At 46.0% G+C, this 26,820-nt stretch overlaps 1 protein-coding gene across 3 annotated transcripts in view; it reads right to left on the reverse strand.

The window, feature by feature from the left end:
* The window catches only part of GNG12 (G protein subunit gamma 12), a 134,376-nt gene that overhangs the window by 59,101 nt on the left and 48,455 nt on the right, over nucleotides 1–26,820 (reverse strand). For all 3 annotated transcript variants that reach the window (XM_058657905.1, XM_058657919.1, XM_058657913.1), the window contains exon 2: nucleotides 17,999–18,051. The gene's annotated coding sequence lies outside the window, so the exon portion shown is untranslated. The remainder of the gene's footprint in view (nucleotides 1–17,998; nucleotides 18,052–26,820) is intronic.

Below are 26,820 nucleotides of genomic sequence, written 5' to 3' on the forward strand. Positions count from 1 at the left end.
TGCCACGATGACATCCTTTTCTGCACTGCTCCTGTGGTCAGATGTCCTAAGTTAAAGCCAGTACCTGAAGCAGCCCACGTGTCTCCCGACAGCAGTGGTGCAGTTTTGGAATGGGAGGAGTGTTAGTCTTCTGTGGTGCCCCCAGAGTGTTGCTGTGTTGGCAAATTACAGTCTGACAACTGTTCAACTTAGGAAACAATTAACAAGTACCTACTGTATACAAAGAACCAGCGGAGGCAACATAGCACAATGGTTAGAAAAAAGACCGAGGCACTTAAATGGGGCTGGGTCTGAGCCCCGACTTGCCCCTCTTCCCTGCTCTGACAAAGCTATCTAACGTCTGTGTGCTTCAGCTCCCTCTCCTCTAAAACCAAAGTAGTAACAGTAACCTATGTGACAGGGTTATTATGAAGATGGTACTTAAAGCTCTTATGATACTGCCCGAATTGCAGCAAGCACTACAAACCCATTTTCTCTCTCTATTGTACTATTTCCACTCCTTTATTTCCTCTTTTACAAAACAGGCACAATACAACTACATCACTTAGCTTGCCTTGCACATAATCAGTGTACAATACACAGTCATTGCTATTCCTTGAAGACTTTCCCCAAATGATTTTAAAAGTCAGACATCCAGATAGGAATGAATGATGGCCCATGCAACAGAGAAATCCTGCGCTTGAGCCATTTGAGCAAGGCACACTTGGTGGCAATGTCTTCTCTCTACCCCCTTCTACGCTGAGTCCAGGTCTATACAAAGCACTCTGCTTTGTGCTGAGTTCCACAGTGATATTCCAAGCAGTCCTACTATCTCATAGTTTAGGCTGCCCATTAACTTGATACTGAGTCAGTACGCATGCTGTGACCAAAATGCCACTTTGCCAAACGTAGAGCAGAGCTGTGGCACTCGACTTGGCAAGGAGCACAATCTCAGCATTTCATCATATCAAATCAGGAACAGCCCCTGGAGCTGCTAACTCTGCACAAAGTGCTCTCTGTATCCTGAAAGAGCTGGGCACGTTCCCTGCATTGTGCTGCTCAAACAGGAGCCTGGGAGGTTCCATGGTGTCTGAGCTTCTGGCTTAGGTAAGCAGAACTGTGAGAGCCAACACGTACTTGGTTCCAGAGCCTAAATCCTGGGGCAACTCCCTGACTCCCTAGAAGCAACCAGTTTCCAGGTAGGAGCTCCTTCCCACCGCTCCGGATAGAGCGCTGGGTTCAATGCTTTTCTTTCCCCCCACCCCCAACTTAGCTTTCGCTGCTATTTGGTCAAGCACGACACCTAGTGGTCAGTCTCCTCAAAAGGCTGGTGGTTAGGACACCAGCCTATTTAGAGCAGACACTGTGCTCACCACCAGATTAGTCTGGTTGGGTAAGTTCAAGGCAAGAAAACTGAGGTCCAGAGAAATGCAGTAATTAACACTGAAGGAGCATCGACTAGGTCAGACGTCATGCCAGGTCATGAGATGTGACAACAAGCAGGGAGGAAAGTCTCCAGCTTCACGGTCAAGTGAAATGGGGAAGATGGCAGGGAATCAAGAATACTGAGAAGGAGCAGGTAGGGCTGACGAGGGAGTGACTGAGCCAAGAGATGAGTGTGCCCTGTCTCACGCAATCCCCCAAACAACCCCACAAGGGGGACGTAAGAGAGTTATTTTCCCTTTCAAAATGAAGGGGAGAATGTTGAAGCTACAGGTAATTTAAGACTCCATGCTTTTCCAGGCCTAAGTTTCTGGAAATAATGTTGTTGAATCAGGCACCAACAGATTTCTAGGGCCTCTTTCCAGCTCAGTATTTCTCCTCACTTCTGGAGTTTTTGAGGTCAGCCTGGGACTAGAAACTAGGTCTTCAGACCAAAAACCTAGTGCTCCCTTCTACTGAATGCTTGCTCCTAATAATCAGTGATCCTGGCACGTCACTCTAACAACCCATGAGAGGCCTTTAAAATGGACATCAGACCTCATTTACACAGTAATGTTCTCCATTATTTTTTTTAAAAAAGATTTATTTATTTTTATTGGAAAGTCAGATAAACAGATAGGAGAAGAGACAGAAAGGAAGACCTATTGTCAGATGGTTCACTGCCCAAGTGGTTGCAATGGCCAGACCTGAGCTGATCCAAAGTCAGGAGCTTCTTCCAGGTCTCCCACGCAGGTACAGGGTCTTGAGGCCTTGGGCTGTCCTCAATTGATTTCCCAGCCCACAAGCAGGAATGTGGGATGGAAAGCAGGGCCACTGGGATAAGAACTGGTGCCCATATGGAGTCCTGGTGTGTGCAAGCTAAGGACTTTAGCTGCTAGGCTACCATGCTGGGCCCTCAATCATTTTCTTTTTGTAAGACGATAACTGGAGAGGATTCCCACCCAAGCCAGTTGTACAACTCCTACCCACTGTTGTGTATCTGTTTGCTTCAGTTACACAGTGGATTAAAAAGCTGATATGTCAGTGTCTTCATGCTATTCTGCAGGGAGAGACTCTGGGCCCAGACAGGGCTAGCAGAGGACTTATGTGCCCAGCTTTGGAGGACCCCGGGTCTCTGGAGACACCTGTGCGAGCATGCAAAGCCAAGTGCAGGCACAAATGATCCCTGGGTTTTGCTCACAATTCCAAACAAATGAAACTCACTGCACAGTTCAACTGAGCATATCAGGAATCAGCAAACCCACCAGTGGGTTGCTGGCACCGCATTGAAGCTGTCCACACAGCACCTGCTTGCTATGGCGCAGGGAGGAAGGCAGCTGTCCACCGTGATGCTGTCAGTGGGAGCAATGCTGTCAGGGCTTTGCTCTGGACCACAGGGAGCACCGCCTGCTTCCTGCAGCCGGGCAACTCCCTTCCTGCCCCGGAGAGCACAGGGCCTGGTCTCGGTAAAATCCTGCCCTCTGACTAGCATGAGCTGGGATGCTCTGCCACCCTTCTCTAAATGTCCATGTCTCACCTACCTGTAGGCCAGAGCTCAACGCAACTACCTGGTGAAACATCGGCTGCATTGCCAGTGGATCCACAGTGGGAACTGCTGTGGCAACAGTGACTAGCCCAGGACTGCTATCACAGGCTGGTGCTGTGCCTGCCCTGTGGGCTGTGAACATTTTTGGAATACAGACCATGTGCCCAGGCTCCTCCTTCCTGATGCAGCCCAGAGCTCTACCTCAAAGCACCGATCACAAAGACCCACCTACACACTACCTGGCTTGAACTACACGCCCATTATGACACATCTCAAGGATCCATTTCCTAAGTCTGTCCTACTCCCTGTGTGTCCACGCAGTCCAGTGTGTCGATCAGACACCCAAAGGTAACAGAAAACAGGAATTCAGATGGAGGGAGCATCACATTTAAACTCTGACCCCATAGAGTTTTCATTAAAATTTTGCTACACAAAAGCAAAAATTAAGAAAAACAAAAAATATGAATCTATGTATGTAATGTGCTTCTGCTAAATGCCATGCACAGCAGTAAAGACACATGAACAGGATTCCACAGATCTCCTGAGTTAGCCTCTATTTTAAAAATATACACTTCATGGAAAAGACAGAGTGATCGGGGTGGGAGAATTCTTCCATCTCCCGCATTACTGCCCAGATGGACACAACAGCTCGGTCTGGCCAGGTGGAAGCCAGGAGCCAGGAAACCTCCATGCAGATCTGTAGTGAGCTGAGGCACTGAAGCACCTGGCTGTCACCCACTGCTGCCCAGGCACGTCAGCAGCAAGCGGGATTGGTAGCCCAGACAGGACATGATCAGCCAGGTACTCTGCAGAATGCAGGCATCCCAGCAGTGGCTTAGACTGCAGTGCCACAATGCTGGCATCCCCTCTAGAGTAAAAAACAACTTAACTATTAAGTAATAAAATTAAACATGTTGCAATATTTCCTTCTAATTTTTTTCTTCATGAGTTTTAACATTGGGGAAATCACTCTGGCATCTTGTAGTTTGCTCTTTTTCCACATAAGTTGTGGGGAGCAGGGTGCTGAAGCCGCTCGCCAGAATAGAAAAGCCGGAATAGGAAAGGCTGTGGCAAGATGGCGGCTGGCCCGGGGCCAGGAGGTGGAGTTGGTCTTGCCAGCAGGTAAACAGGAAGTCACAGGGATAGGCTAATGCCCTCGCTGCGATTATGTTATTGCTACTGGCCTATCATGTAGCACCAAGTGGACTCACGGGGAGAAGTGATTGGTGGAGAATGATATAAAAGTAGCCGGTAAAAGCTAGACAGACGGACGGATGACAACGACTACAAGGAGAAAGACGACGATGACTACCACGGAGAAAGATGGGGAGGAGAACGAGGGCTGGAATGAGAAGAATAGGGCAGGCGAAAACGGAAGGAAGAAAGCAGAGAGAGGGTTGGAAAAGCGGGGAGGAAAGCTAAGGCCAACGGGGACCTGGGCAGCGGAGAGAAGGATTTAAACGTGGCCGCGTTTGGCAGTGAAGGGTCCGGTTGCAGTTCTGGCTTTTTCCAGACCCTCAGAGTATGCCTCGTCATTTTAGTGTTGCTGCAGGGCGGTGACAAGAAGTATTTCTCAGTGATTAGAAATAAACCTAGTATTTTTTTAAACTTTTGACATAATTTCAAATTTAGAGGATAATTATAAGAATACTCAACATTTTACTATATTCACTTTGACACCTACCCCTCAGTACAGTGGGTAAGAAAGAAAAACAGAGAAGATGGAAGGGAAGGAAAACAAGATCCACTCAATAATTCAGTGTGTATTTCCTACAAATCAGTTCTCTTTACAGAACTACACCACAATTAGTCGCCATCAGCAAATTAACTTGATAAGCCATTATTATCTAATCTAATGCCTTATTCAGATCTTAACAACTGTCGTTTTAGGAAGAAAATCCATTGCATTCAGATGTCCTCCCCGTCCCTCTCAATTTTTAAGATAATTTTTATGCATTTAAGAGTTAGAGAGCATGTCACCTTCTGCCTTACTCCCCAGGTGGCTGCAACAGCTGGGCCAGGATTAGGCCAAGCGCTTTTGAGTGTCCCACATGAGTACAGGGGCCCAAGGAGCTGGGCCCTGCTCTACTTCTCTCCCAGGTGAATTAGCAGGGGGCTGAATGGGAAGTGGAGCAGCTGCAACTGAAATTGACAGTTGTTATGGGATGTCAGCCTTGCAGGTGGCAGCTTAACTTGATATGCCACAAAGACCACACCTGTCCTGTCTCTGGTTTTCCACAAACACATTTAGGCTTTCCTTGTAGTTCATGGTATTGAACTTTTTAAAGCACAAAGGCCAGTTTTTTTTTGTTTGGTTGGTTTTTTTTTTTTTTTTTTTTTTTTGTAGAATGTTCCTCCTTCTGGGCTTGTCATATGCTCCTGATTGGGAAACCTCACACAAGCAAACATGTGCCATCACTAGTGATGGCAGTGAGATGTACTGGACCAAAGCATTCCTCATTGCATCATCTTGAGTTGTTGCAAAATTTTACTCTTGTTCTAAAGTGGTTCCATCCCATTAGCTGTCTACAGGCAACTGCACCCGGGCATGCTATGAAACGTGTTTTAATTTAGAAAGACCGAAAAAAGCACTGTATTGTTGCTTTTCACTGGTTTCAACCTTATAGTACTGCTACGAAGATCACCCTTCTCAGGACCCTGGATATACTTGTTTGCGCACACATTCTCTCAGTAAACATTCATTTGGTGGCCAGCATTCTAGATGTGACAAAAAGAAAAAAACTCAAGTAAAGAAACAAATCAGATAATACAGCATGTGGTAAGGTCTATGAAATGCACAGACTGATGCAGTCATGCGTACACGGAGTGAGCTCCCGGGTGGGTAAGAAGCGCCTGGAGCTTTGGAAGATGATGGAGTCTGTAGTTGCAGCAGGGAGTGTGGGACGGGAAAGGGCTCTATCTCAAAGCACTGATCACAAAGACCCACCTACACACTGCCTGGCTCCAACGACACACCCATTATGACACATCTCAAGGACCATTTCCTAAGTCTGTCCTTCTCCCTGTGTGTCCTGGTTGACAGGAGTATTATCCGCAGAACACTGCTGTCTGTGCATAATGACAGCTGGAGAATGTTCTGAACTTAGACAGTGCTCATATCTGTTCTCTGGCTCCTTGGCCCTGCTATTGCATGTCACCCCAGGACCACTCACAAATCAGGCTGGTTCTTGAACTGTAAGTTTACGATCACTCCACAGTGGGAAGGGATAAACGCCAAGAGATAAAGTTAGCAAGAGCTGTGTGTTTACAGGTATGTCTGCAAGGGTTTATGTGTGTTCCTGCATGTTTTGATGTTATACTTATGTGTACCTGTTTGTGTGCATGTATTTCATATGCATTCACATGCAGGTGTGTTGATGCGTTTGTGTGTAGCATGACTATGATTGTGTGTATGTTTGTGCGTTTGCATGCTTATGTTGCTGTATGTGTCTCTGTATCCTCTTTCAAATAACAGGGGTAGTAGCTATAGCCACTGGCAAGAAGGCCAAATATTCACAAAGAAAATCCACCAACTCATCCTGGGCATTCATCTAGTCTACCAGGGAATGCAGCTTGTCAATGTAAGTCAATGAGTAGAAGAGATGAGTACCCCCAGGGATTCGACCCAGCAGAAATGGAACTCCGCTCACCTATATAAAGCCTGTTCGGTATTTTGGGCAATTGATCACCTTATGTTTTGGAAAACAGCAAACAGATGGAGCACCGAAGCAGGGTTTTCTCACATAAAAATTGAATGTGATAAAAATTAGACAAAACTCACATAAGACTAATAATTAGAAACCTCTGTCAAATATTGAAAAAAAAAAACAATTCACAATAACCTTTAGGAGGTGTGCATGCATTTTGTCTTTCACATCCCTCTTTCAAGGAAAACGAGACACAAATAAACAGCAGATTTGACATGGCACGATCTCTTGACAACACCATGCCCTCAAATACTAAGGTCTATGCCTCAGTGTTTCTGGGAGCAGAGAAGAAGGCCACCACCTAAATGATTCTCTGCAGAAGCACCCCAACTGTCCCCCTGCCTCCCGGAGGAGGCGCAGGCTGAAGCAAGGAGTCAACAAGCAGGGTCACCCAGGGGTATGACCACCAAGGCAGGAGATAAGGGCTTTGATTACGAAGACTATTTGTACAGGACACAACAGAAGCTAAGTCATTAGGCCTGCTATTATCATCAAAAGCACTTGAATAATTAATAAAGGATTAATAAAGCTGTCAGGAGAAGGTCATATATTAACAGAAGAAAAGAAGGCTATTCTTTTTCAACTATGATTCTTCTGAGCGTGTCTTGCATTTTTTCCCTAAACACACAGCAAACGTGGAAAGTGGCAGTAAAACAGCAATCACCTGTTTAATCCTCTTGTGATTGAAAACAACTTCCTGGCTGTCATTAGTAGCAAGTGTGAATGGACTGAGGCAAGTAATTTGCACTAGCAGAACTCCATCAAAGACTTAAATATAGGCAACATGGTCGAAATCTGTAATTCAGCACCTCCAGCAGATAACCAGTTAGTGGCTGAAAATTCCAATTTTCTGGTTGGTTTTATGTATCTGCTACAACTCCAGGGAGTAAAAGAAAGTTCAAGGGTGTGATAATTTGTCAGAACTAGCTCTGGTGAAAAAAATGCTTGGCAAAAATCAACCATAGATATATCCGTTGTGAGCCTTAATCCTGATGGCATTTTAACTATTTTTACCCTTTCACGGATAGAAGTATCCAACCCTAAGTCCACAGTAAGGCAAACCAATCAAGCAAACAAGACTCTAACGGAGCAAGCCCCTTCTTCCATCCTGACTTCTCACAGGCTGCCAGTGTACGCAGATGATCAACCTAAGAGAACTCCTTAGAGGACCTATTTTAAACAAATGTCTAGTTCTCCTCCAGGGGGCGATGTTGGCTGCACATCGCTGAACAGGAGTTCCTTCCTGTTCATTTTCTTCCATCCACAGGGAGTATCTTTCCATCCTCTTGTTTCTTCTGAACACATTCCACTCTGCTAGCTAAGGACTCCGGCCCTGCCTAGCAGTAAGAAGGAAGGATGCACTTATAGTGGAGTCAGAGCAGGAGTACTTGGTCAGCATAACCCTGCAGGCAAACAGGTGGCTCCCTGAACTGAGGTCACGGTTACAGCTCTGCCAGACCTGACACCATGGTGAGGCTGACTGAGGGAGGATGTCCTGCTGGGTCTATTTCAGCCAGCTGAAATCTGGATAATCAGACAGAAAGAGGGATGTCATGCAGCCTCCAGGGGAGGTACTGCACAGCGAGGAAGCAGCAGGGCAGCCTCTGTTGGCCACGAGCTTGTAGTCAATGCACATCTGCCATGCCACCGACCACCTTGCATGCCTCTTTCACCAGCTCTTTCATTCACTCCTGGAAGCAAAGATTGAGTCACAGGGGCTACCATTTGCAGACAGGGCTTGTGGGAACCGCTTGCCAGTACTTCCCTCGCCAAGGCCCCCTGGGAGTTAATGATACTTACACAGCATCAGGCATAGGGTCTTTCACTGGCAGTGTCCCCAGTGTCCCAGTTTTTAAATTATTTTCTAAAGAGAACCTCAAAATTCTGTCAAACTCAGTTCCCATGAAAACTGACTCTGTCCCTAGGTGAGGAGAATTAACTGGCATCCCCTCCAGGCCTATTCCTTTGCCAAAATGCAGATTTGTGTTGTCTGGAGCAGACACTCAGCCTGGCAGTTAGGGTCCCTGCACGTCCCACATCGGAGGGCCTGGGGGTGAGTCCTGCCCTGGCTGTTGGCTCTAGTCTCCCTCCAGTGTAGACGCTGGGAAGCAGCTGCAGCGATGGCTCAGGTTATTGGGATTCTGCCACCTAGGTGGGGGCTGGAATGGGCAGCTGCTGATTCCCACTTCGGCCCCTGCAGGCATCCGGGGAGTGAACCAGATGAGCAGGCTCTCACCCCCTGTTTGCTTCTCAAGTTAATAAATAAGCAATTCTGGTCTATGCTTTTTTCTGTATTTGCTTTACCCTCAGGAACAGGCCTTGCTCATTTGTGTGTCCCTGCTGCGCCCCACTTGGCCTCCCAGTGTGCTCCCACCCTTGAGGTGAGGGAAGGCTGGGGCTGACACCCCAGGCTGGAGAGGGTCCTAGTTGGTGCTGGAAGGCAGGGCTGGTGCTCACAGCCTGCCAGGAGACGAGCGTGAAACTTGGTTACACATATTTTGATGTCTTTTCAAATTCCTACTCAACTTCAAGAAAAAAATGGTTAGAGGATCGTGTTACTTTTTCAAAGCTTTAAAAATGTTTAAGAATGGTCAATAGTTAGAAGCAAATAACAGTTGCTATTTATTAAGTTCCACAGCTGAAGAAAGATCTGAACTCAATGACCTGCTTCTACCAGGCCACCTTCCAACATGGAAAAGGTTCATAAACAGGAAGCTTGTTCTGGGTAATTAGCCTAAGAGCTCTTACATCTATCTATAGACCTTTGAACAGGCAAACAGAGAGCATGAGAATCTTACCATCCAGGGAAGACAGGTGAGCAGTCCTGCAGGAGCTGAGTTCTATTCTCTGACCCCATCATCACTTGTATATGAGGCTACTGTGATAGTCTCAGAGAGGGACCAGGAGGGAGGGAGCCTTATCTTGCCTCCTTTGCAACCAGCCAGTACAAGTAGTAACATGAGGACATAAATCTGCCTCCCATCTGGATACACAATTTTGAGTCTGGCCAAGAGAACAAGTCCATGACAGCACCATCTGAAATGCCTTAAATGCATTCTTCAGTCACTCTCCCCAAAGGGACTCCAACCTTGGTTCACCCAAGCATCTTGCTAGCATGTGGCACCTGCCCATCTGAACCACCTTCATCAAGCGCAGGGAGCCTGAACGGAGAGTGACCTAACTGTTTCAGGGCCCCACTTGGACATGACCAAGGAGGACACTTGGTTGGCAGCTCAAATTCAAGGTAGAAAAATCTGCTGACTTCAAAGGCTATTTCAGCATACAGGAAAACTGCACGCCAGATGCGGGAGGGAGGGGCTTTGGAAAGAGCCAGGACACGCTGTGCCCAGTGTGATTCTGCATGTTCATAAACTCTGCATGGAGCCCTGATCAAAATGCCCCCATGGTGACGGCAAATCGGCTCTTAGATCGACAGGAACTGTGGTGGGGTGGAAAGTGTGAAAAACAGTGACTCAGCACATTGCCAAAACACATCCCAGCTTCTGTGGAGTCACAGCAAGTACACCTTGCTGGGCAGGTAGAGAACAGCTACCCAGAGACGAAGTCAAAGGATGCGCTGTGGTCCTGGGGAACAGGGTATCGGGGCCCACAGCGGAGGCCCTGTTGCCCAGGCCTGCCCTCTCAAATGAGGCCTCAACATACAGGCAAACACACACACACACACACACACACACACACACACACACACACTGCTGACCCCACAAAAAAGAACATAAAGGGATTACAGGGCATGCTAGGAACGAGCATCACTCCCAAAACTCCCAGTGATCTGAATGGAATGATTTGAGGGAGGAAGGAGAGAGGCAGGTGAGGAGAGCACCACTCCTGGACATGGTTCCAGCACAGGCCGAAGAGCCACTGTTTCAGGGGTACTGGAGAGAAGTTCCTTGTACCAGACATTGAAGTGGAAGTTTCCACTGCAGTTCAAGATGCAATAGACGGGAAATTCCAAAGCAAGAACCAGACCATTATATGGAAATTTCTAAGATGTTGACCTAGCTGATCGTTCAGGACACAGGTCAGGTCAGTGGGAAGAGATGGATCATTCCAGGAGGAAGATTTCTTATGGCAGTGTTCTGACGCCCTCATCCCCGAGGTGGCTGGGTGAAGAGGATGCACTTTTCAGCCGAAGCCATCACAAAGGGGTTCCAAAGGCAGGACCTGGAGGGCCTGACACGTATTTCCCTGTTCCCTGGGAACTGCAAGCAACACAAGCCAGAGGAGCCAACCTGGAGAGCTGCACCCAGGAAGGCAGTGTGACCCCTGCCCCCAGGTCACAGGAGTGCGAATAGGGGCACCTGCAAGGCACCCGCCTGGGACTCCTGAGAGCAGGGACCATCCAAAAAAAGGCTTGAGAGTGTGAGGGACCCCACAGAGATTGAGTGGAAGCCAGGTAGCTGAGTGACAGCAGCGGGGGAGGCCCTGGTGAGGTCGGTGCGTGAGTCCTGCAGAAAACCCCGGGAGCAGTCAGGCAACAAGAAAGGACCCTCACCCCATCAGCCAGGCTCTGGGAGCCCAGGGCCAGATGTTGGCAGCCAGGGTCAGGTAAGGACTTGGCACTGATCTCCACCCCCAGCTCCTGAGGAGACCTACAGTGCAGGGGCGGGAATCTCCCCGGGGAAGGCATTTCGCATGGCCCACGCGAAGCTGTATGTGTGTGTATGCATACGTGCACAGAGAGAACTGCTGATGTCAAGTGGCCTCAGGACTTTCTATCACCTAGTGGTGGCCAGAAAAGTCAGGGTCCTCACCAATCTTTTATCAGGAAATAAGGAAAACCAGACCTCCCCGAAAGAGTTTGCAATACCTGCTGGGAAACAAGGACTGAGCTGTGTCTGACTTCTGTCTCACTTTCCATGTAGTGCAGTGCACAAGTCACAGCACACCTTTGTTACTTACCAACCACGTGCCAGGCACCCCGCTAAGGACTCCACAGACACTACTTCATTTAGACCCTCTGACAGCTGCATGAGGCAAGGATCAGTCCCTCTGACAGATAAGGAGCAGGCTCAGAAAGGTGGGGGCAACTTGCCCAGGGTTACATAGGTAGGTTAGTGAAGTGACAGGACCCTGGACTCAAACCTTGTCATCCAGTGCTGAACTGTTATTCTGTCAGCTGAATGGCTTCCTGAAGAATGTGACTGAGGCAGGACAGGGACCTGGTTCTTGCCCGTCTTTCCTCCTCGGGGGTCCTGGGCTTGAAAACCAATGAATGGGATCTGAAGACCACGGAACCACAGGATCTCTGTGGTCTGTGTCAGCACTGGGATTCCAGGATTCCACCCCCTGGGGCTAAGGAGGTGGAGCCAGGAGAGAGGAAACACTCAAGCCTTGGTAGCCTATGTTCCCAGCTTGGCAGCTGGAGGGAGCTGGCACTAGCAGGTGGCACTACAACAGACTCGAGGTGCAGGGAATTACAGTCATGTGGATAAATATATAGTTCAGATAATGCCTGTAAAGCACCTAGCACAGAGTCTGGCATTAGGTAAATGGCAACTATAATTGTGAAAACTCTACCTGCAAGACTCCAGAGCTCAAGCTGTAATTTAACAAAACATGCTCAGCCACTGCCGTCATTGTCTGCCCCACAGGAGCTGTGTTTATCACGGACACTCAGCTTTACTGTTTGAGCCAAGAGAAGACACAAACACGTAAGACCTGATCAAATTGAAACCAAGTGGAGGGAGTGAGAGCGTGGCTCTCCATCAGTACAAGGGACCATTGAGTCTAAAGAAAAATGATAGAATGCACGGTCCCTTCCTTCAGTGAAAAGTACACACATTCAATTTTACAAATAATTCCAGAAAGTTCCCGGATCCACTGAAGCCCATCCGTCATGTCCAGATACTCATCTTCTCCTACAGATCCTGAATACTCAATCATGAAGTCAGCATGTGTGATCATCAGACCAACAGCTGCCACTGGGCCCCATGTGCAGCTGCCCAGGCACCCCTCTTTGTCCTCGCCACAAGTTTACTTGTCAATAACCTGGGTTGTGACCTCAAACTTGACACAGATAGTCAAGGTGACTGAAGCTCAATCCAATTTTTAACCTTTCAACTTACATGGACGCCAAATTAAGAATTTCTAAACCAGCAGTCCATACCCGGAAATGTTCATGACTGTTGTTCTCTTTCCCTCCATCTTGGCGACTAAGCCCTCCTTTTCCCATAGGAATCCCGGTCTCTGTGGGATTTCCCTCTCTCACAGAACACATCAGCAAACCAAAGAGAAACAGCTCACTGTTTACCAGCTACTCTTGGTGACCCTGATTCAGACAGGCAATCCAAACTGGATCAATCGGGAATCCTTTTTGGTACTCTGCTAGAACTGTGTGGTAGGAGTGACCCTATTCATGGAAATCCAGAGCTCGGAGAATGACTTACACCTTCACTGCTGAAGCCAGCATGGTGAGAAAGAGCAAGACTGAGAGTTAAGCAGAGTCAAGACACACAGCGTGAAACAGAATGGCCTGATGACACCTTCTGGACTCCTGGGCATAGCTATGCCTGAAGCCTCGCAGCATGAGGATCCAAGTCATTCAAGAAACAATTTACATCGGATTTCTGATGTTGGCAACCAAGATAATGAACTAATAAAATTAATCCAAAAGAAATTCCCTTTCATGGGTCATCCTTGTGGAATTCTAGGCTCCCCTCTGACAATATTCCTAATGAATAAAATGATTAAAACTTGTTCTTCCTGGGGTCGGTATTGTGGCCTAGCCGGTAGAGCCAACACCTTCGATGCTGTCGCCCCCTCTGGGCGCAGGTTAGTGTCTTGGCTGCTCTACTTCTGATCCAGCTCCCTGCTAATGGCTTGTGAAAAGGAAGGGGAGATGAAACTGCACCCACATGGGAGACCCAGAAAGTTACAGGCTACTGTTTCAAATAACTAGGTAAATCTTAAAGCATTTTCTTTTCTTCCTATGACATGCCTGCAAAAAGTCTGGCCTTGACATTATACTCTTTCTACCCTCTACAACAACAGTTCAGGCAGTCAGTGCTGCCATAAATCAGATGCGACTTCCTGTAATAAATATTACAGTTGCGTACCAGAAGGGAGAAGATAGTGTGCTATTATAAAAGAAATAGCCAGTGGCAAGTCCCATGAGCCTCTCAAACTGCCCCAAGAGATACTGAACACTCCACGGTCAGAAACGATCTTGAGCCTTGGATTTGACACAAAAGGAGGGCTACAGGAGGAGCCTAGGAAGAGAATTTCATAGGTCACAGTAGGCAGGGTCAGCATCTGTGTGTGTGCAAAACCATTCTAATGTCATGTTTCAGAACGACAGGGACCAAGACAAAATTCACAGGGTACTGTCAGGAAGTTGCCTATTATTTTTTTAGATGGTCAGTTGACTTCACTCATGTGCCAAGTATAGTCCATGGCCAGATGCCAAGGCTCAGCATGAAGACAGTGCTGACAATCTGCCAGGTCCATTGCAAAGTGGCAGGAAAGGGGGAATGTGAATTAGATATTTGTTATTCCAGTTGGGATTCCTTGATTTTATCTTTGGATTAAGCAAGGTCAACAGGCAAATGCACACCTGGGTTGGAAGGGCTTGTCTTGGACTGCACTCCTGTGTGTTACTGCATTTGCCTACATCAAGGGAAGGCTGCATTATTCCCCTTAACCTAGGGCTGGTCTTGCTCTGCTGTCTGGCCCCTCCTCTAGCAGCACCCTGACGACATTCCCTTCCATCTTCCGAGGATGCAGGTGCTTTCAGCTCCAGCCATCGTGGGCTGAGAACTCCCTGTGTTCTCAGAGGCAAGAGTGTGGGACAGGCTAGGAAATGGACAGGATCTCACCTGAGCACAGAGGCCTACTCTTCTCTCTGACTTTTTTTTCATCTCCACCACCTATCTCCTTCAGTATACTGATCTGCATTGTATTTACAAGTATTTAAAAGCCAGTTCAAGAACTTCTAAATGAAGATGGGCACAAAGACTATTATCAACAGCATGAAAACATAGGAAAAGTATAAGTGCACAAGTGTCTTGGACTGTGACTAGCTCAGGATAAACTATCAAGTCAGCAAATATCGCAGCCTATTCCTCCTCTTACTCTGCTGCTTACTACCCTCCCACCCAACGCCACTGCCGCAGGCAGCTGGCTGTCCTCTGGGCTACTCATGGGCATCCACACCCATTCTCTGCAGTGCTACTGGTTGCCCTCTGTTCATCAATTCCTCCCACCAAACTGAACCACCTCAAACCTCTGCAGGTCCTTACATTTGACTCTAAATTTCGCTGGTTGATAACATCTTAACAACTTTTCTCTCCTAGTGACATGTACATTTTAAGCAGGTATTTTGAAGAGGGTAAAAAGCTACAGAAATAATTCACTAACAGTGGCGTATATACAGGTACTTCAACAGATCTGGTGAAGCAGGGAAGACATGCCACATCCCATAAGGGAGTAGCTGGGTTCCGGTGGTAGCTCCACTTCTGATTCAGCTTTCAGCCAGTGCGTACCCTGGGAGGCATCAGGTGGGCTCAGGTACTTGAGTGTGGCAATGCACATAGGAGAGACCCAGACCGAGCTCAAGGGTCACAATTCTGGCTCAGTCTAGCTTAGCTATTATGGGCATCTGGGGAGTAAACTGGGGAGAAGAGCTCTGTCTCTTTTTGTCTCTCTCTGTTTCAAATAAACAACTTTTATTTTATTTTATTTTATTTTATTTTATTTTAATTTTAATTTTATTTTAGTGCCAATTCAATGTATTAGTGAATCGGGGATGATGAAGTATCTTGAGCTTATTCAAAGCTGTACGTTTTCTTTTTCTCTCCTATATATTCAACATTATTGCTGGGGAGTAAAAATAGTAACTGAGGAAACAAAATGAGGAGGTAGAACAACCTTTATTTTAAAGACGTTGTGGAACAATGGCATTAAAAGATAAATTGATTTTGGTACAAAAAGTCTTTAAAATCCATGCCTCACTGTCTGATAATATAGTTTCCATAAACTTCCTGAAGACCCCTTGCATTATGAAAATGTAAGCAGTCTGCACAGTGCCTGGCATATGATCAGCATTCAATGAACAGCAGAGGCTCATTGCTGCTATTGTGCTTGTCACTACTAGTCCTACCCACCAACCCTCCACTCAACCCCTCACTGCCTGTTCCTCTGCTGCCACCTCACTATACTTGTCACAATGCTGATTATTCAGAGATCCACAGCTGCTAAGGCATTTTAATTGCATTTTACAGATTATAAAGCGCTTTTTACACATATCCTTTTTGATCTTCCCATTAATCTACAAATTAAATATCGTTCCCATTTTACAGATGGACAAACTGAATCTTTAAGGATCCAGAGCTGGATTCAATCTCCTACCTTGTATAAATGTTGTGTTCTTTGCACATCAAGTGACTGTCAACTGCAGAGCAATCCAAGCAGAACCATCTGAGTGCTTCAGGACCTAGGAGAACTCCCTACACCTCGTGAAGGCAGACAGCCCAACAAAGGTGGCTCGAGGGATTCACTGACCTGCCAGTAGATGAATGTGAGTGGAGTCCACACTGCTTCCTGGTGGCCTAAGTACCTGCTATACTGTGAGCCCTGCTTTGAGCACAAGTGTATATGCACAGTGTCTGGCTCTGACAGAGCTAAGTCCTGGTGCCAAGGTGAAAGCAGAGTGACCAGTGGAAGACACGGCTGGCATGCAAAGGAAACAGTGGGTGAGCACCCAGGCAACAGGATTAGACAGGAGGGGAGAGAAGATCCCAGCAGGCCTCACAAACCAGGTCGATTTCCATGTGGGTATGGGATATGCAGAATGAGCTGTACTCAGAAGAGACACTGAGCAGACTACTACTCTGGACAGACTAAAGGGAACAGGAGGAGAGGAGCAAGAGGATGGAAGCAGACACAGAGCATATTGAGGCCAGAGAGCGGATGTCTGCAGAGGAGGAGCCTGCTAAAGAGGAAGAGAAGCACGACTTGTGTGAGAGAATCAAATAGCGTTGGGAGATGGAAAGCCTGCCGTTGGTGGGGACACCTGCGAACCCGTTTGAGCTGTCAGAAGAAAGATGAGGTCTCTGAGCTGCGGGCAGCGAGAATGGGGCCAGAGAGGCTATCAGAGACAGGCGTCTTAATCCAAGTCTTCTCGCCCATGTTCTGTTCATCCTACCACTGGAGTTTTCACAGGATCCATAAAGATGACACAAGACTGACAAGGAAAACCACCAATCCTTTTAATAAGTGTATCCACATTCCTGTGATATGATTCTGCAGATCCTCACATTAAGGGAGAACTGATATTTATATCTCTTGAACCAGGGCACTTATACATTTTACGGCAGCCACTGCTTTCCCCATTCGGAATGCACTGAAAGCAATGTTGTGCCAGTTTTGAGCCTTGGCCTCAAGTTCTTTCTGGTTCCTGCCCCAACCCGCAACCCCATAATAATCCTGTCCAATATCCTGCCCAATCGCCAAGTGAACAAAATTTGGGATAACCTGCAAGAAGTTGAGGATCAGTCACTGTCATCATTCCAGCCACCTGCCAGGCCACTCCCAAAGCAAAGCCCAGCCAACCTGGACTGAACACATGCCTGGTGTCAACTGAAGCCTAAGACCCACACAGCTGAGCCCAGCCCAGATCTCCAACCTGCAGAACTGCAAGACAGAAAAAATGATTGCTATGTTGAGCCAGTAAGTTTTGGAATAGTTTGTCACACAGCCAGAGCTAGCGAATACATCCTGCAGCTAACAGTAGTCACCCAGCAGTGTGAGCCACATGAAGCACCAGGTTTTTCACTGAAGAAGCCCATGGCACTCCTGTCTCTGAAAGGAGTTTTCTACATCATGACCACAGAATTGCTGGCTCTTACAGTTAAGTGAAATCAGAGGGAAAAAAAATTGAGCAATAATAGAGAACAGCCCTAATATGTGATAGTTTTGAGCCACTTTTCACTATAGTGCAATTTTCATTACACAGCAAGGGACCGTCTGAATTCCTTGGCTGAAGCAGCACACTGTTGTTGTGGATACTGCTCAAACCAAGCAGACCATCAACAGGGGCCTGGAAACATGTCTATTTCACAAAAAGCTTTTATTTTAATAGTATTTGGCATGTAATCATGGATCTTTTTCCTGCCTGTGTTCTCAGCAAAAGACCACAGGTTGCTCTGATTTTATTCTGTTTTTAAATGGCCTGGAAACATCATAAACCATTTTGGAGAGAAAAAAATGCAAATAAATAAACATCTAATCATGATACCAGCAGGGATGCCTCTAACTTAGAAGTGTGAATGTCATTTCAATAATAGTGTCATGCAGTCGCTTTGTTTCGAAATGAAAGAGAACTCACCAGTTAGCCCTCCTGTGGTCCACTGCTTTCAGGCTGTGAGCGATCAAATGAATCTGAAATAGAATTAAACCTTCCATGAGCAAATCACATTTGGAAAAGGTGTGCTTTCCATCCCAGTGACTGCTAGGATGCTGAGTATTCCTACTTTCAGTAAAAGATGAGCAAAACCTGTTGTGGCTTGTGAGGGAACAGAGACCCTTCTGGGCCTACATTGCTCAACTTCCTGAATGGAGAGTCCACTCTCATTTCCTTTATACAGAGCTAAAACACTATTAATGGTCGTGTTTTCACCCAAACCCTGCAAGTCGGCAGAAGTCAGCTCAATCACCAGCTGTAATGACCAAGCTGTAATCCCCTGTGGAACTAAATAAGGTGCCACCATTGTAGGTAGCTGTTGTAGTGTAGCACGTTGAGTCATGACTGAGTCCTATAATGGGCATCATTTTCAGATCCAGTTGCTCCACTTCCAATCCAGATCCTAGCTAATGCTCCTGGGAAGGTATCTCAAGTGGGTCCCAGCACCAACATGAAGACCTAGATGAAGCTCCTGCCTTCAGCTTGGATCATCCCTGGCCACTACAGTCACTTGGGGAGTAAAGCAGCAGACAGAAGATACCTCTCTCTCTTTCTCTCTCTTTTTCTCTCCCTCTCTCTGTAACTTTGCCTTTCATATAAATAAAACAAATAAATCTCCAAAGAAAGAAAAACAAAGAACTGGGGGCTAGGGTTAGTAAAGCAGCACAGCATTTAAAGCTGATGCCTGCATCCCATGTGGGCATCAGTGCCAGTCCTGGCTGCTCCACTTCCAGTCCAGCTTGCTGCTAATGCTCCTGGCAAAACAGCAGAGGATAGTCCAAGTGCTTGGGCACCTGCAATCCATGTGGGAGGCCAGAAGAAACTCCTGGCTCCTGGCTCCTGGCTTTCGCCTGGCCTAGCTATTGCACCCTATTAGCTACTATAGCCACTTCAGGAGGTAAATTAGCAATGGACAATTTTCTCTCGGTGTCTCCCTCTGTAACTCTGACTTTGAAATAAATATATCTTAAAAGTAAAACAAAACAAAAACTGGGGATTCCAGAGACCCCTGCAGTGAAAATGGTAGGGGTGCATAGGGTTACCGATAGGGGCTGTCTGATCACAAAAATAACCACATCTTTTTTCCTTACTCATGACGGTAGCAATTACAATGTAAAGACAGTATATACTTCCTGTAGCACTTTCTGTGTGCCAAGAGCTGTTCTTGGCACATTCATGTGTGACCTCAATTAACACTGGCAATGACTGCAGGAGGTAAGTGCACTGTCATATCCATTTCCTAATGAGGAAACTGAGGCACAGAGAGCCAAAGTCACTGCTCCAACATTGTTAAGGCTGGGATGTTAAGCCCAGGATTCAGTTCCCAGAGCCCATCCTCTTAGCCATTGTGTTCTCAACTAAATCTGAATAGCTGAAAACAACAATTATTTTCAATTTTACTCACAAACATCAAAATCCAAGTCTGTTCTCATAACAAGGTGGTCAGATAAAGCAGGGCTGGCAGACTGGAGAGGTATTGGATGTGCTAGCCAATTAGATTAACAATGTGGTTGGGAGCACATAAACCACAGGTAGGCCTGGAGTCAGGAAGACGGCCCCGGGGGGGGGGGGGGGGAGATCAGCTGCATGAGCAAGGGGTAATGTAGGCCCATATTGGGGATGCTGAACCTGTCCAAAACCATGTAGTATTTGCACACAATCCACTCTCTACCCTGTCCTGTCTGTGATTACTTCAGAGGAGAGGGTTAGCTACTTTGATCAGATTTTCGGCATCTGTCATGGCAGGGGTAGGGAGCAAGGCTGAATCCAAGAGAAAGAAATCAAAAGCACACCCTCATCCTTTTATTACTCTATGGGCCCTCAAGACATTGCGCTCAATGGAGCAAAACTAGATTGATGCTGTGACCTCCCTGCTCCTTTGCGCCATCTGGAATCCACAGGCCTTGGGCTGAAGCTGCTCTGCGATGCTGCTTCCCATGGCTTCCTCTAACAGGCTCAGGATCCTACCCAAAGCTCCTCTACTTGGTCTAAAAAGCACCCATGACCTCATGCCTATCCCAGTTCCTGACTCTCCCCCTGACTTCCAGGAACTTGCCCTTCAATAGGTCCCACAGACCTATTGATGGGCTTCTAAAGACCCTCGCAGCCCCATCACCTCTCTCTCATGCCTATGTGCGTCCACAGATCTTGTTCCTTCTGTGAAGCACATGCTTTCCCCACAGTATGACCCAATCTTCATGTCTCAGTTCAAAACTCACCACTCTGAGAAGCTACTGTGAACCCCCTCAGCTGGAGCTCGGGGACAAGGTCTCTGCAGTAACAGTGGCCTGGTGTTCATTTGCTTCAACCAATGATTATGGAATAGTCTCTGGGATCCAGGACACCCATGGACACCAAGAGCTGCTGACCCTGAACTCCTATAAGGAGCATTAGGAATCCCTTATTAGAAATGCTTACAAGAATATGTGTTCCAGGTTTGTGATTTTTTTCAAGGTTTTGAAATATCTGCATGTCATAATGAGGTAATCAGAATGGAGACCCATATCTAAGCAGGGAATGTAGTTGTCACATACACCTTAGACACATAGACTAAAGGTAATAACGTAGTATTTTTAGCCTGCCTATCTTTTATGACTTCTCACATAAGTTAGCTATGGAATTTTCCATTTGTGGCATCATTTGTGGTCAGAAAGTTTTGGAGTTTGGAGTATCATAGATTTTATGATGCTCATATTAGAGTTGCTCACCCTGTACAAAACCACCATGTTACTTACAGACACATCCCATATACTTCAAATCATCTCTACATTTCCTGTATCTTATGCAGTATAAAAGCTATGGAAATATTTGTAATATGGTACTATTTAGGGAATAAGAAGGAAAGAAGGTAGGCATGTTCAGTACAGACGCAATTTTTTCCCTAAAATATTTTGGATCCACAGCTGCCTGCATTGTATATGCAGTCTGTTGATACAGTGGGGCGACTACGTTACTATTGCTGCTGATATTCATAGTAAAAGCCTGGTCTGGGGTAGGCAATCAGCCTGCAGGGGAAGACACCTGTTTCAGCTCGACTCTAGCTTACTGCAGAGGCAGATCCGGGGAGGCTGTGCTGATGGCTCGAGTAACAGGCTTCCTGCCACTCATGTGGGAAACCTGAACTGGCACCCCAGATCCTGATTTCAGCCTGGCCCACTCCTGTCTGCCACGGGTCTTCAGGAAGAATCCACTGGAGGGGAGCACACATACACTGTGCCTCTCAGACAAAAAAACTAAAAGAAAAAAAAAGAAGGAGAAAGTTTGGACATTATGGAGCCACGTGCTAGGCACTGTGCAAGTTCTCTTTATGCTTCTTTAATCCTTTCAGCAATCCTGAGATGGATTCTTTGTTACCCCACTTAGCAGGTGAGAAAACTGAGGCACAAAGGTTCAGTCACTTTGGTTCTAGAGCCTGTCTGGTTCTGGCAGGGCCACAGTGTGAATTCGATCAGTTTGGTTCTAGAGCCTGAGCTATTTACTCCTCCTCCTCCTCCTCCTCCTCCTCCTCCTCCTCCCATCACTCTTGCACTTCTTTATTGCAAGCAGCTCCTCAGCTTCAGTTTTTGTCTTACTGGTCTCTGCTCACGTGTCTGCAGAACTTCTGAGGGTGAAGAACGTGTCTAGTTCATCTGTGTGTCTGCACAACCTAGAAAGGTGTTCTGTTTACAATTCACAAAGTAGATTCACAATGAAAGGCACACACAAGAAAACACTGCCACAGCATTTGGAAGATGGGATACAAGGCTATAAACCTGAGTCTAACAAAAACACACCAGGATAAAGAATCTCCAAATACATTCTTTGGGCAGACGCCATGGCATATCCAGCTAAGCCTCCATCTGTGCTGTCGACATTCCATATGGGCACACGTTCTAGTCCCGGCTGTTCCACTTCTGATCCAGCTCCCTGCTAACGGCCTGGGAAAGCAGCACAGGACAGCCCAAGTCCTTGGGCCATGCTTCTGATCTGAAAGATCCAGGCTCCCAGCTTTGGACCAGTCCAGTTCTGGCTAATGCAGCCACCTGGGGAGTGAACCTGTGATGGAGATCTGTTTCTCCTCTCTCTGTAACTCTTCCTTGCAAAACAAACAAAAACCCTAAATACATTTTTTAAAAAGCTTTAACTTCATCAAAACAATTTTTCTAAAAAATTTTCAAACGTGAGCAAGAGAGACTCCAATAGTTGAGCCATTAGCTGCTGCCTCCCTTGATATACATTGGCAGGCAGCTGGAACAGAAACAATGGGGTTGGGACCTGAGCAGTATGGGATGTGGCATTCTAAGAGGCATCTTAACTACTGTGCCTAACACCATCAAGTCCATCCAGCACTAACGAGGTAATTCTTTTGCATGTCTGTTTAATACTAGAAAGAATAGAAGCAACTTGTCTGGCAGTTTCCAAGAAGGTCTTCAGTGTTACTGTACTTCGCATGTGGACCAAAGTCACAATACGCCTAAATGGGAGAACACCAATAGTCAAGACAAAGGCATGCCAGCGGAGGCCCATGTAGGAAAGTCTCGGTGTCCAGACTTGACTTGGACATTTTCCACCCTGAACTCTGTGACATGATTCCACCTGAACTCCCCATGGATGATTATGCAATATGACCTGGGGGCAGCATGTAGCAACTTAAGCTGTTGCCTACAGTGCCAGTCCTGGCTGTTCCACTTCAGAGCCAGCTCCCTTCTGATGCACTTGTAAAAGCAATGGAAGATGGCTCAAGTGTTTAGACTCATGAACCCACATGAGAGACCCATAAGAAGCTATGGGTTTTTAACCAGTCCAACCCTGGCCATTACGACTATTTGGGGAGTGAACCAGTGATGCATGACCTAACTCTGCCTTTCAAATAGATAAATCTTAAACAAACAAACAAAAAACAAAACAATGAGAGACCTGTGAGAGTTTTTTTTTTTTTGCTTTGTTGTAAATATTGATTTGTCTATTTGAAAGGTAGAGCTACAGATCAGGAGTAGGGAACAGAGAGTTATTTTTCACTCCCACAGTTCACTCCTCAAATGGCCTGATTGCCAGGGGTAGGCCAGGCTGAAGTCAAGAGCTTCTTCCTGGTCTCCTACATGGGTGCAGGCACACAAGCACTTGAGCCATCCTCCACTGCTTTCTCTAGAACACTGTCAGGGAGCTGGATCAGAAATAGAGCACCCACGTCTCAATGCAGAATCCACAAGGGATAGCAGCACAGCAGGCAGTGGCTTAACATGAAAAACCACAATGCCAGTCCCTTCTGTCATCTTTAACAGTGGAAAAAATGAAAATGTTGAGATCTGGGACATAGACCTCCAGGAAGCATAAAGCTCTTTCCAGCTCATGTCAGAGATTCCATCAAACTGTGGTCCTGCCACTTGCACACGAATGCAATCAGTCATAACCTTCACCCTTCCTACTGCCACCATCTTCCCATGTATGTATATGTCAGCATCATTTCTACTTTTTAAAGATCTGTTTATTCGAAAGATGGAGTTACAAAGAAGGGGAAAGGGAGAGAGAGACAAAGATATAGATCCTTTATCTGTTGGTCTACTCTCCGAATCCGCACAACAGTCTGGGCTGGACAGGGTGCTTCTTCCAGCTCTCCCACATGGGTGTAGAGGCCCAAGCACTTGGGTTGTCCTTCACTGCTTTCCCAGGCATATTAGCATGAAGCAAGTGGAACAGTTGAGACTCTAATGAATGCCATATCAAACACTGTCATTGCAGAGAGCAACTTAACCTGCTATGCCAAAGTGCCATCCTAAGCACCATCTTTTGTTACCAATTACTAAATATACATTTGACTCTTGGTTATCTGACCTCTTTCCATGATAATCATAAAAAATAACATTGAGAGAAGGCTGAAGGGCTATGTGCAAATTATGTACTGAGTATGATGTGGAGTGCTGGAAATGCGACAGTGCACACAAGAAACAATCGTCCTGATGTGAGGCCTTTCTACTGTAACAGGAGACAGAAAACAGCATATTCACAAAGTGAATAAAAATCACTTATAAGAGTTATAACTCCTACAAAGTTTCTGCCACAGTAGGGAGTCATACTGTAGAGTTTAACATGGTTTCTCCATGACTTCATCTAAGGAGGCAATAGAGGTACCTAGTTCTGAGGCCTTTGGATTGTCCAAGTGAGAGATAATGGTGCCCTGGCCTAGGCTGGTGCCAGCTGAGATAAAGTAGTAGTTGGGTTCAGTGTAGGTAAGGTACCAGGGACTCACTGACACAGTGGAAGAAACTTGGATTTTCAGCTCAAACAGCTGGGTCCCTGGTGGTTTTATTTACTCAAAGGGAGACTCTCATTCAAAGAGGAAGGAAATTAAGAATTCTGGCTTGACCTGGATAATGTGAAGACATTCAAAGGAAGATGTCAAGAACGTATCATGCAGTTTAGAACTATTCCCTGAACCTGTCTGGTACAGTAGTCACCAGCACACATGAATGTTTACACTTAAATTAAGCACAATGACAAATTCACTTTCCCAGACACATGAGCCACATCACAAATGGTCAGGCAGACATGGAAGAGGCTGTGCTGTCTTGGAGAGGGGATATGGGGAAAGTTCTTTTATATCACTTATTTAATTGAAAGGGAAGATGAGGTCTTTCATCTATTGGTTCATTCCCCAAAATGACTGTAATGTCCAGGGATGGCCCAGGCTGAGGCCAGGTGCCAGGAGCTCCCCTACGTGACTGCAGGAGCCCAAGCACTGCAACTGTCCTCTGCTGCTTTCCCAGGCACATTAGCAGGGAGCTGAATTAGGAGTAGAGCAGCCAGGGCTCGAACTGACACTCATATGAGATGCCAGTATTGCAGGTGATGCCTTAGCCTGCTGTAATGTAATACTTCAGAAAAAGCTCTATTGCACAGGGCTTGTCTAGAACATCCAAGGTAACTCTCTGGATTCCTTTCATTACTAAAGTTTACTTTCCAAAATTTTGGTACTGGAGATCATTAGCTTTGAATGGGACTTGCACTCTTACATGATCAGATTTGCTTCTAGTCTCTCTTTAATTCTTTAGAAAATAACATACTACAGGCAGCATGGGAGAAGTGACCCTGGGTTAATTAAGGTCTGGCTCTTGGTTCTGCCCTCATCACCATTGACTTTCAGCCAATCTCCCCATCTAAGAAAAATGAGAATGGCCCTGTAAAGTCTGTACAGAGTAGTAGGCTGGGACAATCAATGTTCTCAGGTCTGAGACAGCCCTCTGTCCTCTACAGCACTTTCACTTGCAAATTCTGATAAGGTGTTTCCTCAAAGCATAAAGCAGATGTAAAAGGGTTTGGGACACAAAATCCCTTGTGTAGGAGTAAAAGGTGCATGCTTCACAAGGTGAGGCAAGGTTGAAACACACACAATATCTGCTCTCCGTCTAGCCCGGAGTCTGCTATCAGATGCTGGCAGGGCTCCCAACTTTATGAAGCAATGCTAAGTGTGTCAAAGACTCAACCACAAGCAAATCTTCAGCTCCCAAAGTAAGACAGAGTAGGAAGCTTAACACTGACATTCTGTCCCATTGTGCAACAGCTTCTGTTCCAGGGAGGACACACCTCAAAAGGGTAAACCGGCCTACTTGGTACCACCTCGCCATCTCTGCCTTGAGACTAGCTTCCAGCTGGGAGAGCTGGTCTGGGCTGTTGATCAGGAGAAATCATTTTCCCTGGCTGCCATCCTTAATCCACAGGCTGACTTTCTGTTTTGAGGAGCTGGTAGAAGGTCCTTAACTAACTTTTGGATGAGTTGGGAAGAAAGTATTTTCATGATGCCAAAGCCAGTGTGAAGTTTAGAAATACACACAGGAGGAGAAGGAACTACCCTCTCGTCATGTGCATTGTTGTGGTCCAGAAACGCCAGAGTCTTTAAAAGCAGCCTGAGCTTCATGGCATGTCAATTTTGCTGTTATTTGTTGGAAAGCCTTTTTATGTGAAATAGCTCACAGTTGCAAATGTCAAGAGAACTATATGACTTTAAGACATGTCTGTGTTTTATTTTAAAGCCTTTTCCCCCTGAATATGAAGCTTGAACCTTGTATTTCAATTTGGTATAATAAAAATATTAAGTTTATTAATTAATGTAAAAAAATTTTGTTGCGAGACCCAAATGATTTCTATTTAGTATGACTAAATTGCAAAGATTAACTAATGTGTGATTGGAATATTCACATAAATATTGAAAAAATATACAGATTCCTATTTTCACTTTATAGAGGCTATATTGAAAATGCAGAGTAAAAAAATTGAAATATTAAAAATAATATATTATGCTCTTCCCACTCTCCTACTGAAACACCAATGACCATTATATAAGTATAGCAAACTTTGAGAATTTACCTATGTTTCCACCAACTCTGTGTTACTGTCTATTTTGTTTACTAACCTGGACAGATGAATTTTGTCACAGTGAAGTTGCCATGGGTATTAACCCTAAGGACACTGGACAGATCTGCGTGTACAGGTTGGACCCTCAACTCAAGAGTTTCAAGTACTTCAACAATTTATCTTTAAGCCCTGGTTTTCTCATGTAACATGTGACTAATAACAGCTTTTCATATTAAAAAAGGAGGTTGCAATCCCCTAGGAAAAACTCCATGAATGATGCTTTAATTTCATTTTAAAGTTGGAATATTTTTGTATTTCCATATATATATACCTAAATCCTGCCATTAATACTGGACATTTAAATCATTGCCAATTTTTACTATTATAAAAGCAATTACATCAGACTTCTTCATGCTTTA

This window comes from Ochotona princeps, chromosome 2 (genome assembly GCF_030435755.1).
Source record: "Ochotona princeps isolate mOchPri1 chromosome 2, mOchPri1.hap1, whole genome shotgun sequence".
Classification (NCBI taxonomy): domain Eukaryota; kingdom Metazoa; phylum Chordata; class Mammalia; order Lagomorpha; family Ochotonidae; genus Ochotona; species Ochotona princeps.